General features: G+C 41.0%; 1 non-coding gene across 1 annotated transcript; it reads right to left on the reverse strand.

Moving 5' to 3' along the window:
- Positions 1-541: 541 nt before the first annotated feature.
- Positions 542-645, reverse strand: LOC148546217 (small nucleolar RNA R71). Its single transcript, XR_015900291.1, has one exon. It is a non-coding gene; the product is annotated as a small nucleolar RNA R71 (small nucleolar RNA).
- Positions 646-11,114: the final 10,469 nt, after the last annotated feature.

Consider the following 11,114-nt stretch of genomic DNA (forward strand, 5'->3'; position numbering starts at 1 on the left):
GAACAAGGACAAAGGCATTCTTGTTGAAGCTGATCCTGAACCTGAAAGGACCTTGAAGAGAAAGCTAAGAGAAGCTAAAGCACAACTCTCTAGAGAGGACCTAACAGAAATTTTTGAAAAGGAAGCAGACAAAACAAACATGGCCAAACCCAACAACAATGGTGGAGATGCAAGGAAGATGCTTGGTGACTTCACTGCACCCTCTTCTTACTTCTGTGGAAGGAGCATCTCAATTCCTGCAATTGGAGCAAACAACTTTGAGCTTAAGCCTCAATTAGTTTCTTTGATGCAGCAGAATTGCAAGTATCATGGACTTCCATTGGAAGATCCTTATCAGTTTCTAGCTGAATTCTTGCAAATCTGTGACACTGTCAAGACCAATGGGGTTGACCCTGAGGTCTACAGACTCAAGCTTTTCCCCTTTGCAGTAAGAGACAGAGCTAGGACATGGTTGGACTTACAACCTAAAGAAAGCCTAAACTCTTGGAAAAAGCTGGTCAATGCCTTCTTGGCAAAGTTCTTTCCACCTCAAAAATTGAGTAAGCTTAGAGTGGAAGTCCCCACCTTCAGACAGAAGGAAGGCGAATCCCTCTATGAAGCTTGGGAAAGATACAAGCAATTGATCAGAAGGTGTCCTTCTGGCATGCTTTCAGAATGGAGCATCATATGCATATTCTATGATGGTCTGTCTGAACTGTCCAAGATGTCATTGGACAACTCTGCTGGTGGATCTCTTCATCTGAAGAAGACGCCTGGAGAAGCCCAGGAACTCATTAAAATGATTGCAAATAACCAATTCACGTACACTTTTGAAAGAAATCATGTGAACAATGGGACAACTCAGAAGAAAGGAGTTCTTGAGATTGATACTCTGAATGCCTTATTGGCTCAGAACAAAATATTGACTCAGCAAGTCAATATGATTTCTCAGAGTCTGTCTGAAATGCAAGCTGCATCAGGTAGTACTAAGGAGGCTTCCTCTGAAGAGGAAGCTTATGATCCTGTGAATCTTGCAATGGCAGAGGTGAATTACATGGGAGAACCCTATGGAAACACCTATAATCCTTCATGGAGAAATCATCTAAATCTCTCATGGAAGAACCAACAGAAGCCTCAACAAGGCTTCAACAACAATAATGGTGGAAGAAATAGGTTTAGCAATAGCAAGCCTTTTCCATCATCTTCTCAGCAACAGACAGAGAATTCTAAGCAGAGTCTCTCTAGCTTAGCAGCCATAGTCTCTCAACAAATTTCCTTCGGCAAGTGTACCGAATTTGTTGTCAAGTAAAAACTCACAATAGAGTAAGGTCGAATCCCATAGGGATTGATTGATCAAGCAACTTTAATTAGAAGAATCTTCTAGTTGAGCGAATCCAGAATTTGGGTTGAGAGTTGCAGAAAATAAAATGGCGGGAATGTAAATAACAGAAAAGTAAATGCTAGAATTAAAGGACTGGAAGTAAATGACTGAAAATAAATTGCAGAATTGTAAATGGGAATGGGGGATTTGCTTATAAAAGTAAATGGCAGAAATTAAAGAGAATGGGAAAGATCAGAGATGGGGAGTTCATTGGGCTTAGGAGATGTTGCGATTCTCCGGATCAAGTTCATTTTCATCTCTTCCTCAATCAATGCACTCATTGATCTCCTTGGCAATCTTAATTGATTGAATTACAATTTCTTGCAATTCAATCTCTCAAATCTTGATCAATAGCCAATTCCTTGGTCAATTGCTCATGAGAAGAGATGAAGTATGGTCACTGATTATACCACATGCATTTCCCAAATCAAGTATTGAGAGGGTTATAGTCACATACCCATCCAAACCCAATTTGGTCCAGCATGAGAAAGCATTTCTAGCTTGATCTCTTCATTCCTCTTTCAAGGTTCAAAAGAGATCCAAGTTTGAATAGCTTCTTTTCCAAGATAACTACTCAATTGGATGAAGATCGAAAGCTTTCAAGTAAAATCAAGAGAAAAGATAGAAGAAGAATAATGAAAATTAGTATTGATCCATCAAATTACAACAGAGCTCCCTAACCCAATGAAAGGGGTTTAGTTGTTCATAGCTCTAGAAAATGAAAACAAAGATGGAGAATACATGATAGAACTAGAAATTACAGAGAATACAGAGAGTAGTTCTCTTTTTTCCCCTCTTTTTCAGAACTCCTCAACAATTCAAAGCTACTCCTATATATACTGCTTCTCTCAGCTTCTAGTTGGCTCTTCAAGTCTTGGGCCTTTGGATCTTGAGTTTGAAGCAGTTCTCTTCTTCATTTGGGCTTGGCTTTACTTGCAGAGAGAAAATGTGAAGTGGGCAGAGACTTTAGCTCAGGACGTTAGAGGTGTTAACGTTTAGTGAAAATATAAGTTCGAGAACGTTAGTGACAATCAACTTTCTCACTAACGTTACTAAGTAAAAGCCACGTTAACTTCAACGTTAGTGGCATAAACATTGCCACTAACGTTGCCTCTAAGTCCTTCGCACACGTTATTAAGACTTAACATTTCCAATAACTTTGAAAAGCCCCTTTTGTTCCCATGTTAGAGCCCACGTTAACGTGGCTCTTTAACGTGGGCTTGCCATCCTTCGAGAACGTTAGTGACACTCAACATTATCACTAACGTTCCAAGGTGCCCCTATGCCTCACATTAGAGTCCACATTAACTAGGTTAACGTGTCTTCTAACCTGGCCATGCTTAGCCATCCCCAACGTTAGTGACAATGTTGAGTGTCACTAATGTTGGCCATTCTTTCACTCATCAACGTTAGCTTCCACGTTAACTAAGTTAACGTGGAAGTTAACGTGGCTCCTTGGGGGGTTGTGTGGTTGCTTACAACGTTAGTGACAATGTTGGGTGTCACTAACGTTGTCGACCATGCTTGCTTCTTACGTTAGCTCCCACGTTAACCAAGTTAACGTGGGAGTTAACGTGGTATGTTGCTCCTTAGGCCAACGTTAGTGACAATGTTGAATGTCACTAACGTTGGCATTTCTCCCCCTTTCTAACGTTAGAGGCCACGTTAACTAAGTTAACGTGGACTCTAACGTGGCCACTTATGAGCATTTGCCAACGTTAGTGACAATGTTAAGTGTCACTAACGTTGGCTCAACTTCCCCTCTCCATGTTAGAGTTCACATTAACTTAGTTAACGTGACTCTTAACGTGGTCAATGTGGCTTTGAGAGCGTTATTGGCAATCACTTTTCTCATTAACTTTGCAAGTTGCCTCCCATTCCTTGCTTCCTTTGGTCCTGAAATCAAGCAATAGAGCGCATCAAAGTTCTAGTCCAAGTCATGGGCAATGCAACATACAATTTTGTCACTAAACTTATGCAAAATCCTCATGAAATAATGTAAAATGCACAATGTATGCTTGAATCAAGGTGTAAGTGAATATCTACCCAAAACTAGCTTATTTCCTAAGGAAATGCATGAAACTAACCTAAAAACAGTAAAGAAAAGGTCAGTGAAACTGGCCAAGATGTCCTGGCATCACAACACCAAACTTAAAGCTTGCTTGTCCCTAAGCAAGTACTAGAACAAGAGAATGATGAATGGAATGCCAAGAGCAATGAGTCATTCTTGTGGAAGTCATGTCACTGATTTTATGGTGGTTTCATGCATAGCAACTTAGGTTCATTCCTGGCTTTCAGACCTTTATCATGTCTTAAAACACTCACTTTTCTTACATCCCATGAGACTTTTATTCATTGATCCCTTTATTGTCATTTCAGAGTTTATTGGTGTTCTTAGGCTAAGTGCTCTGTAAGGGGACAACTCTTTAAGATAAGCTTTCAGCCAACACTCCCGAACCAGTTGGTTCAAGGTGCTAGGTGTTGAAGCACCCCTAAGGACTTACTCCCTCAAGTCTCTCCCCCATACATACACACCACAGGCATATAGTTCATTTATTTTCCTTCTTGAGACCTTGGTGTCCAGCACCTCTTTGGGTTACTAAATGCTCTGTGGTGAGGGTTACTCTTGATAATGGACTTTCAGCTGATAATCCCGGGTTAGTTAACTCAAGTTACCAGGTGATAAAGCACCCCTAAGAGCTTATTCATCCAAGTAGATCCTTCACACAGGAACACCACAGACACATATCTTAAGATCAAAACCATTGGTGCCTAGCCTTATTGCTTACTCTTTTTCTTTAGTTTTTCCACTTTCATTATTCTTTTCTCTTTCTCTTATTAGGATCTTGTCATATACTTAGTCTCATGAGTATATTCAAAGCAAAGTATTCAGGCCAGATAGTTGTCATCCCACCTTATGGTTGAACCAACTTAGCTAACTTATGATCATACCACAAACTCATGAATGTACTCCATAGTGTGAACTCCACTCTGGTCTTTTGAAACATAAACATTCTCTCTTCATTTGATTAAAAGGGACAAGCATACAAGTAAGTAAAGTAAGGATGCAGTGACATAAAGACTAGCACACAGAGACTTTCTTCAATACCAAAAACTTAAAAGACATAATTGAAAAAGGTTTAAACATAACATGGAAGCAAGTTCTATTTCATACAAGATCTTCCTTATTTAAAGCATAGAAAACATGGACCAAAAAGAACTCCACCACCTGTCATTCATGTGGATGCCCATGCTCCCATCCTTACTTGTCCTCATTGTGTCTCTCTTGAGTGCTTGTACTTCCACTTCCCTTGCCTTTTCCAAGCAGCTTCTTCCAGAAACCACCATCTTCCATCTTCTTCTTGAGTGTCTCCTTTTGCTGTTTCACTTTCCTCTCTTCTTGTTCTACAAAATCTTTTTGGACCTCATGATATGTAGGGATGGCATAGTGTAGCTGATGCATATTACTGGTCATGTAGTTCAACTTGGCTTGAGTGTTCACATAGAACTCCTCCTTATGTAGTTGCCTTCCTTCATTGAGTACACTGAACTCATTGAAAGTTTTCATTTGGGCTATCTGCCGCTGGTTGAGTTCTTGCAAGTGCTTCTCTTGAAGCTCTTGCCTCTCATTCACTTGGTTGATGGCTTGAGTGAGCCGGGAGTAGTGTTCCTGCTGCTGCTCCTTTTGTTGTTTTTGCCATGCTTCCTGTTGGCTCAGCCAGTTGGTTTGAAGGTTCAGTATTTGCTCTTGTCCTTCCATATGTCTCATCCCCAGATCCTCAATGGCTCTTAGAAGGTGATTCATGTTCAGGTTAGCTGGATCATAATACTCTCCTTGTTGATATTCCTCCTGATGAGGTTCCTCTTGGTGAACTCTTTCTTTTGCTTTTGGTTTCCCTATTTGTGGCCTTCTTTGTTGCTGAGCAGGTGTAGTATAAACCAATCGCTCGAGTGTAACTGGCCTCCCTGGGTTCACCCAGTCTGGGTTGCTGTCCTCAAATACTACCTTGGCCTTGTTGCATAAGCGGAGAATGGTGCTGGGGTACCAAAGCCTGGCACCTGAATCAACCTTCTCAGCCGAATCTTGAATCCCCTCGGCGATGAGCTCATTCACATTGATTTCCCCACCTTGTATTAAGCAATGCACCATAGTAGCTCGATTGATGTTTACCTCTGAATTATTTGCAGCTGGTAGAATGGACCTCCTTACGAGTTCAAACCACCCCTTGGCTTCAGGGCTCAGGTCTCCCCTCTTGATGAACTTGGGTCTCCCATCTGTGTACCTCTCCCAGTCAGCTGCTATAACACAGATGTCTGACACTATCTCTGAGAGCTCATCATTATCAGGGCTTCTATTTATCCTTGCCTGATAACTGTCCTCATCAAAATGAGGTGATTTCAGGTGAAGAACTCTTGTTATGGCATTTGGGCTGAAGTCTACCTCCTTTCCTCTCACGTAACTTTTGAAGATTGGGGCCTTGGTTTTATCTTCTCTTACTACATTTGCATAAAATTCTTTGATGAGGTTTCCATTGATCTTCCCCTCTGGACTTGTGAGCAATTGCCACCCCCTCTGTTCGATTTTCTCCAGAATTTGTGGTGACTCATTTGCATTGATTTGGAAGATTAACTCTGGCAATATCTTTCTGGCCCTTATCCGTTCGAATTCACGTTCATGAAAGGCAGTTTTGAATTTCTTCTCATCGAAAGGAACACTCTCCATGGGTTCCTTCCTCTTTTGCCTCTTTGAGCTTGATGATGCCATAAATTGAGTTGCTGTTTTGAGGGGGGGTTGGAGGATACAGATAGATGAGGAATAGGTTGGCTAGGACAGAGTGTGATGAAGGGGGTTGAGCAAGCTGAAAGTATGAAGTGTGGAGAGTGGGAGTTTGAGTGTGAGGAATGATCATGCACTAAGGTTCACTTATATAGGGAGATCATGAGTGGATGGAAGGTGTGGATTGCAAGGATTTTTGCTTGATGGACGGTCGGTGTTGTGTATGAAGGAAGGACAAGGATCATCACTTAATGAGAGTGTTTGGTTCGGTCTTCAAGGATCTTCCTTCTCCAATGTTGCATGGCAACGTTTCCCCATGCGTTCCCTCTTGAGACATGTGTGTAGTGCTCTTCATTAAGTGGCGGAATCTCCCCCCATTTAATTGTCCAATCAATCCCTTTTTATGCTTCTTTTCTTTTCCTATAAAGATTTAAAATAAGGAAATTAATATCATAAAAATCAAACTCTACGGCTAGAATAATAAAGAGAAGAAAAAGAGTTTGTTTATTTATGAATTTCAACTAACTAACTACTTGTGTATCCTTATGCATTTTGGTGGCACCATGGGGTGACACCAAACTTAGTTTGAAGCAATGTGATGAAAAGTTTTGTTCAAAGCTCCCAAGACTAGCATGCATCTTGGTTTGCTTTGAACACCAAACTTGTTCTTCACTGTATACTGCATGATAAAGATTTCACCAAGTGTTTGTCAAGTTTGGGTTGAAATTCATAAACATTGATTTATTCATTATTTTAAAAACATATAAAACATAGGTTGCCTCCCATGAAGCGCTTCTTTAGCATTACTAGCTTGACGTTTTTCCCTCATCAGGGTGGTTGGTAGTGCTTAAAGTCCTCCCCTCTTGCTGTGGACTTATATCCATTGATTGGATCAATGATCTCCACATGTTCCAGGGAAAGAACTCTGTTCATAGTGAAGACCTTGGGTAACTGAGATGGTACAGTAGGGAGATTAGGGGGAATATCTGGGAAGTAAGCTGAGACAACTCTATCCCCTGGAGAGAAGTCTTCCGTAGGAATCTTCTTGTTCCTCCACCTCCTTGGTACCTTCTTCTTTGTTTCTTTTGAGGTTGCCTTCCCCTTGGTGACCTCTTTTTCTAAAGGGGTTGTGATGCTCTCTTTACCTGCCTCTAGAGGTTTAGGTTCCTCCAATTTTTCCTTGAGCTGTGGCAATTGCTGTTTTTCTTGTTTATCAATTAAGGGAATCTCAGAATGAACTGGCTGTGCTTCAGTGCTTGTCTCCTCCTTCAGTGTCTCATTATCATTTGTACTTAGTTCCTTGTCCTCTTGATCTGTTTCTTGTGATAGTTTGAAAACATTGAAGCTGAGTCGTTCATCATGGATTCTCAATATTAGCTTCCCTTTCTCTACATCGATAAGTGCTCTGGCCGTAGCTAGGAATGGTCTTCCCAATATGATTGGGTGAGTGTGACTCTCTTCCATGTCCAGGATGACAAAGTCTGTTGGGAGGAAGTATTTCCCAACCTTTAGCAACACATTTTCCACCACTCCTATTGCTTGCTTTTGAGTTTTGTCAGCCAGTCTGATGATTACATCTGTGGGCATTATCTCATTGATCTGCAGCCTCTTAACCAGGGATAAGGGCAGTAAGTTGATGCTGACCCCCAAATCACATAGTGCTCTATCGAACATAGTTTCACCTATGGCACAAGGGATGTGAAAACTCCCTGGGTCTCTTCTTTTTGTAGGCAACTCAGGTTGAATAAGGGCACTACATTCCTTGTTCATCACTATAGTCTGGCCTCCTTTGAGTGAGCTTTTCCTGGGAAGAAGTTCCTTCATATACTTGATGAATGCAGGCATTTGTTGAATTGCCTTGATGAATGGTATGTTTACATGCAGAGATGCAAACAAGTCTAGGAACCTTGAGTATATTCTCTTTCCCACAGCACCATTGAGCAGTTGAGGGAAGGGTGCATAGAGCTTCAGCAGCTCTTGTTGTGAGATTTCTGGTTCTTGGTGATCTCTATCCTCCTCCTTTGTTGAGTTATCTTCAGGTTGTTCGAAAAGTTTACCTTGCTTGTCTTCAGTCTCTTGATCACTTGTAGTGACCATTTTGCAATCTTCCCATCTTACTTTCTTTGCTTCTCCTTTGGGGTTTTTCTCCGTGTCACTTGGGAAGCTGTCAGTAGGTTTGGGAATCTTCTCAGATAAATATCCCACCTGGAATTCCAGCTTCCTAATGGTCTCTCCTTGGTTCTTAATATTGGCTCGCACCTCCTCTTTGAACACCTTATTTTCTTGAATCTCTTGGCATATTCCTTCAAGTAAGGCTTCAATCTTAGAGAGCTTGTCATCAATTGATGGGTGATTCGGAGCAGATGTGCTGTTTTGGTTTTGATAAGCGTGTGGAAAAGTGTTGTTGTGGGGGTGTTGAGATGTCCTCTGTGTGAATTGCTAGTGAGCTGCATTATTGTTGGAGTTGTAATGTCTCTGGTCTTGGTTTTGATCTTGCTCACTTCCCCCACCCAAAGTTTGGGTGGTTTCTCCACCCAGGGTTGTAGGTCTTGGAGTATGGATCATAGTTTTTCCTTGGTGAATTCCCAATGTAGTTGGCTTGCTCCTGACTACCCTCTGCTTCTTCATTCACTCCTTCTTGGGTTGTTGATGAAGTTGAGATTGCTGCTACTTAGTTCATCTCCATCTTCTTGGTGAGGTCAGCCAGCTGCTGGGTAATGAGCTTGTTTTGGGCCAACAGAGCATCTACATTGTTTAGCTCCATTACTCCTCTTGTGTTCCCTCTTTCGGAAGCATAGAAGTAGTCGTTCTCTACTACTGTTTCAATAACATCTATGGCTTCCTCAATAGTCTTCTTCTTGTTCAAAGATCCTCCGGATGAATGGTCTACGGCCTTCTTTGACTTATAAGAGAGCCCTTCATAGAAAATGTGCAGCTGCACCCATTCGTTGAACATATCTGGTGGGCACCTCCTTGTTGGGTCTTTAAACCTCTCCCGTGCTTCATATAGAGTCTCACCATCTTGTTGCCTGAAAGTTTGGACCTCAGCTCTCAGCCTATTGATTCGTTGAGGAAGGTAGAATCTTGCTAAGAATTTGTTCACCACGTCTTCCCAAGTTGTCAAGCTTTCCCTTGGGAAAGATTCCAGCCACTTGGCTGTTTTGTCCCTAAGTGAGAATGGAAACAAGAGCAGTCTATAGGTGTCAGGATGAACACCATTAGACTTCACTGTGTCACATATTCTCAGGAAGGTGGTCAAATGTTGATTGGGGTCTTCTTGAACACCTCCTCCAAACGAACAGTTGTTCTGAACAAGGGTGATGAGCTGTGGTTTAAGTTCAAAGTTGTTGGCATGGATTGTTGGCTTTTGGATGCTACTTCCACAATTGCCTGGGTTTGGATTGATGTAAGAGCCCAAAATGCTTCTATCCTCCCCAGCATGATTTGCTCTACCTCCTCCCCCATGGTTGTGATCCTCTTCTTCATGATGGTTTTCCATGTTGTCTTCCATGTTTGGTTCAAAGAATTCCTCTTCTTCCTCAGCACCAACCACTTTCTTTCCTCTTGCCTCCCTCCTTAATCTAAGGAAGGTCCTCTCAGGTTCAGAATCGAAGGAAGTTGAAGCCCCGCTTCTTCTCCCTGTCATACAACCATCAAGTGCAAGCAAGAAAAGATAGGTGCAGAAAGTATTTGTGTCAGAATTACTGTTAGTTGTGGGTGATGCAATATATCAAACAGTTAGTGGGTTAGCAAACAAAATTGAAAATAACAAAGAAAAACAAAAGAGTAGACGGGGAAGGGAAGAAGTTTAGCTAAAACAGAAAGTAAATCACTCAAACTAAAAATGAAATTCACAAAATAAAAATGCTCAATCTAGTGATCTTCCAATTTGATCATTGTTGATGCACAATAAATCCCCGGCAACGGTGCCATAAACTTGATGCGGGTGGAAACTGTCTCTCAACAAATTTCCTTCGGCAAGTGTACCGATTTTGTCGTCAAGTAAAAACTCACAATAGAGTGAGGTCGAATCCCATAGGGATTGATTGATCAAACAACTTTAATTAGAAGAATGTTTTAGTTGAGCGAATCCAGAATTTGGGTTGAAAATTGCAGAAAATAAAATAGCGGGAATGTAAATAACAGAAAAGTAAATGCTAGAATTAAAGGACTGGAAGTAAATGACTGAAAATAAATTGCAGAATTGTAAATGGGAATGGGGGATTTGCTCATAAAAGTAAATGGCAGAAATTAAAGAGAATGGGAAAGATCAGAGATGGGGAGTTCATTGGGCTTAGGAGATGTTGCAATTCTCCGGATCAAGTTCATTTTCATCTCTTCCTCAATCAATGCACTTATTGATCTCCTTGGCAATCTTAATTGATTGAATTACAATTTCTTGCAATTCAATCTCTCAAATCTTGATCAATAGCCAATTCCTTGTTCAATTGCTCATGAGAAGAGATGAAGTATGGTCACTGATTATACCACATGCATTTCCCAAATCAAGTATTGAAAGGGTTATAGTCACATACCCATCCAAACCCAATTTGGTCCAGCATGAGAAAGCATTTCTAGCTTGATCTCTTCATTCCTCTTTCAAGGTTCAGAAGAGATCCAAGTTTGAATAGCTTCTTTTCCAAGATAACTACTCAATTGGATGAAGATCGAAAGCTTTCAAGTAAAATCAAGAGAAAAGATAGAAGAAGAATAATGAAAATTAGTATTGATCCATCAAATTACAACAGAGCTCCCTAACCCAATGAAAGGGGTTTAGTTGTTCATAGCTCTAGAAAATGAAAACAAAGATGGAGAATACATCATAGAACTAGAAATTACAGAGAATACAGAGAGTAGTTCTCTTTTTCCCCCTCTTTTTCAGAACTCCTCAACAATTCAAAGCTACTCCTATATATACTACTTCTCTCAGCTTCTAGTTGGCTCTTCAAGTCTTGGGCCTTTGGATCTTGAGTTTGA

Source organism: Arachis ipaensis, chromosome B9, assembly GCF_059453495.1.
Source record: "Arachis ipaensis isolate K30076 ecotype BB chromosome B9, ASM5945349v1, whole genome shotgun sequence".
In the NCBI taxonomy this organism is placed as follows: Eukaryota; Viridiplantae; Streptophyta; class Magnoliopsida; order Fabales; family Fabaceae; genus Arachis; species Arachis ipaensis.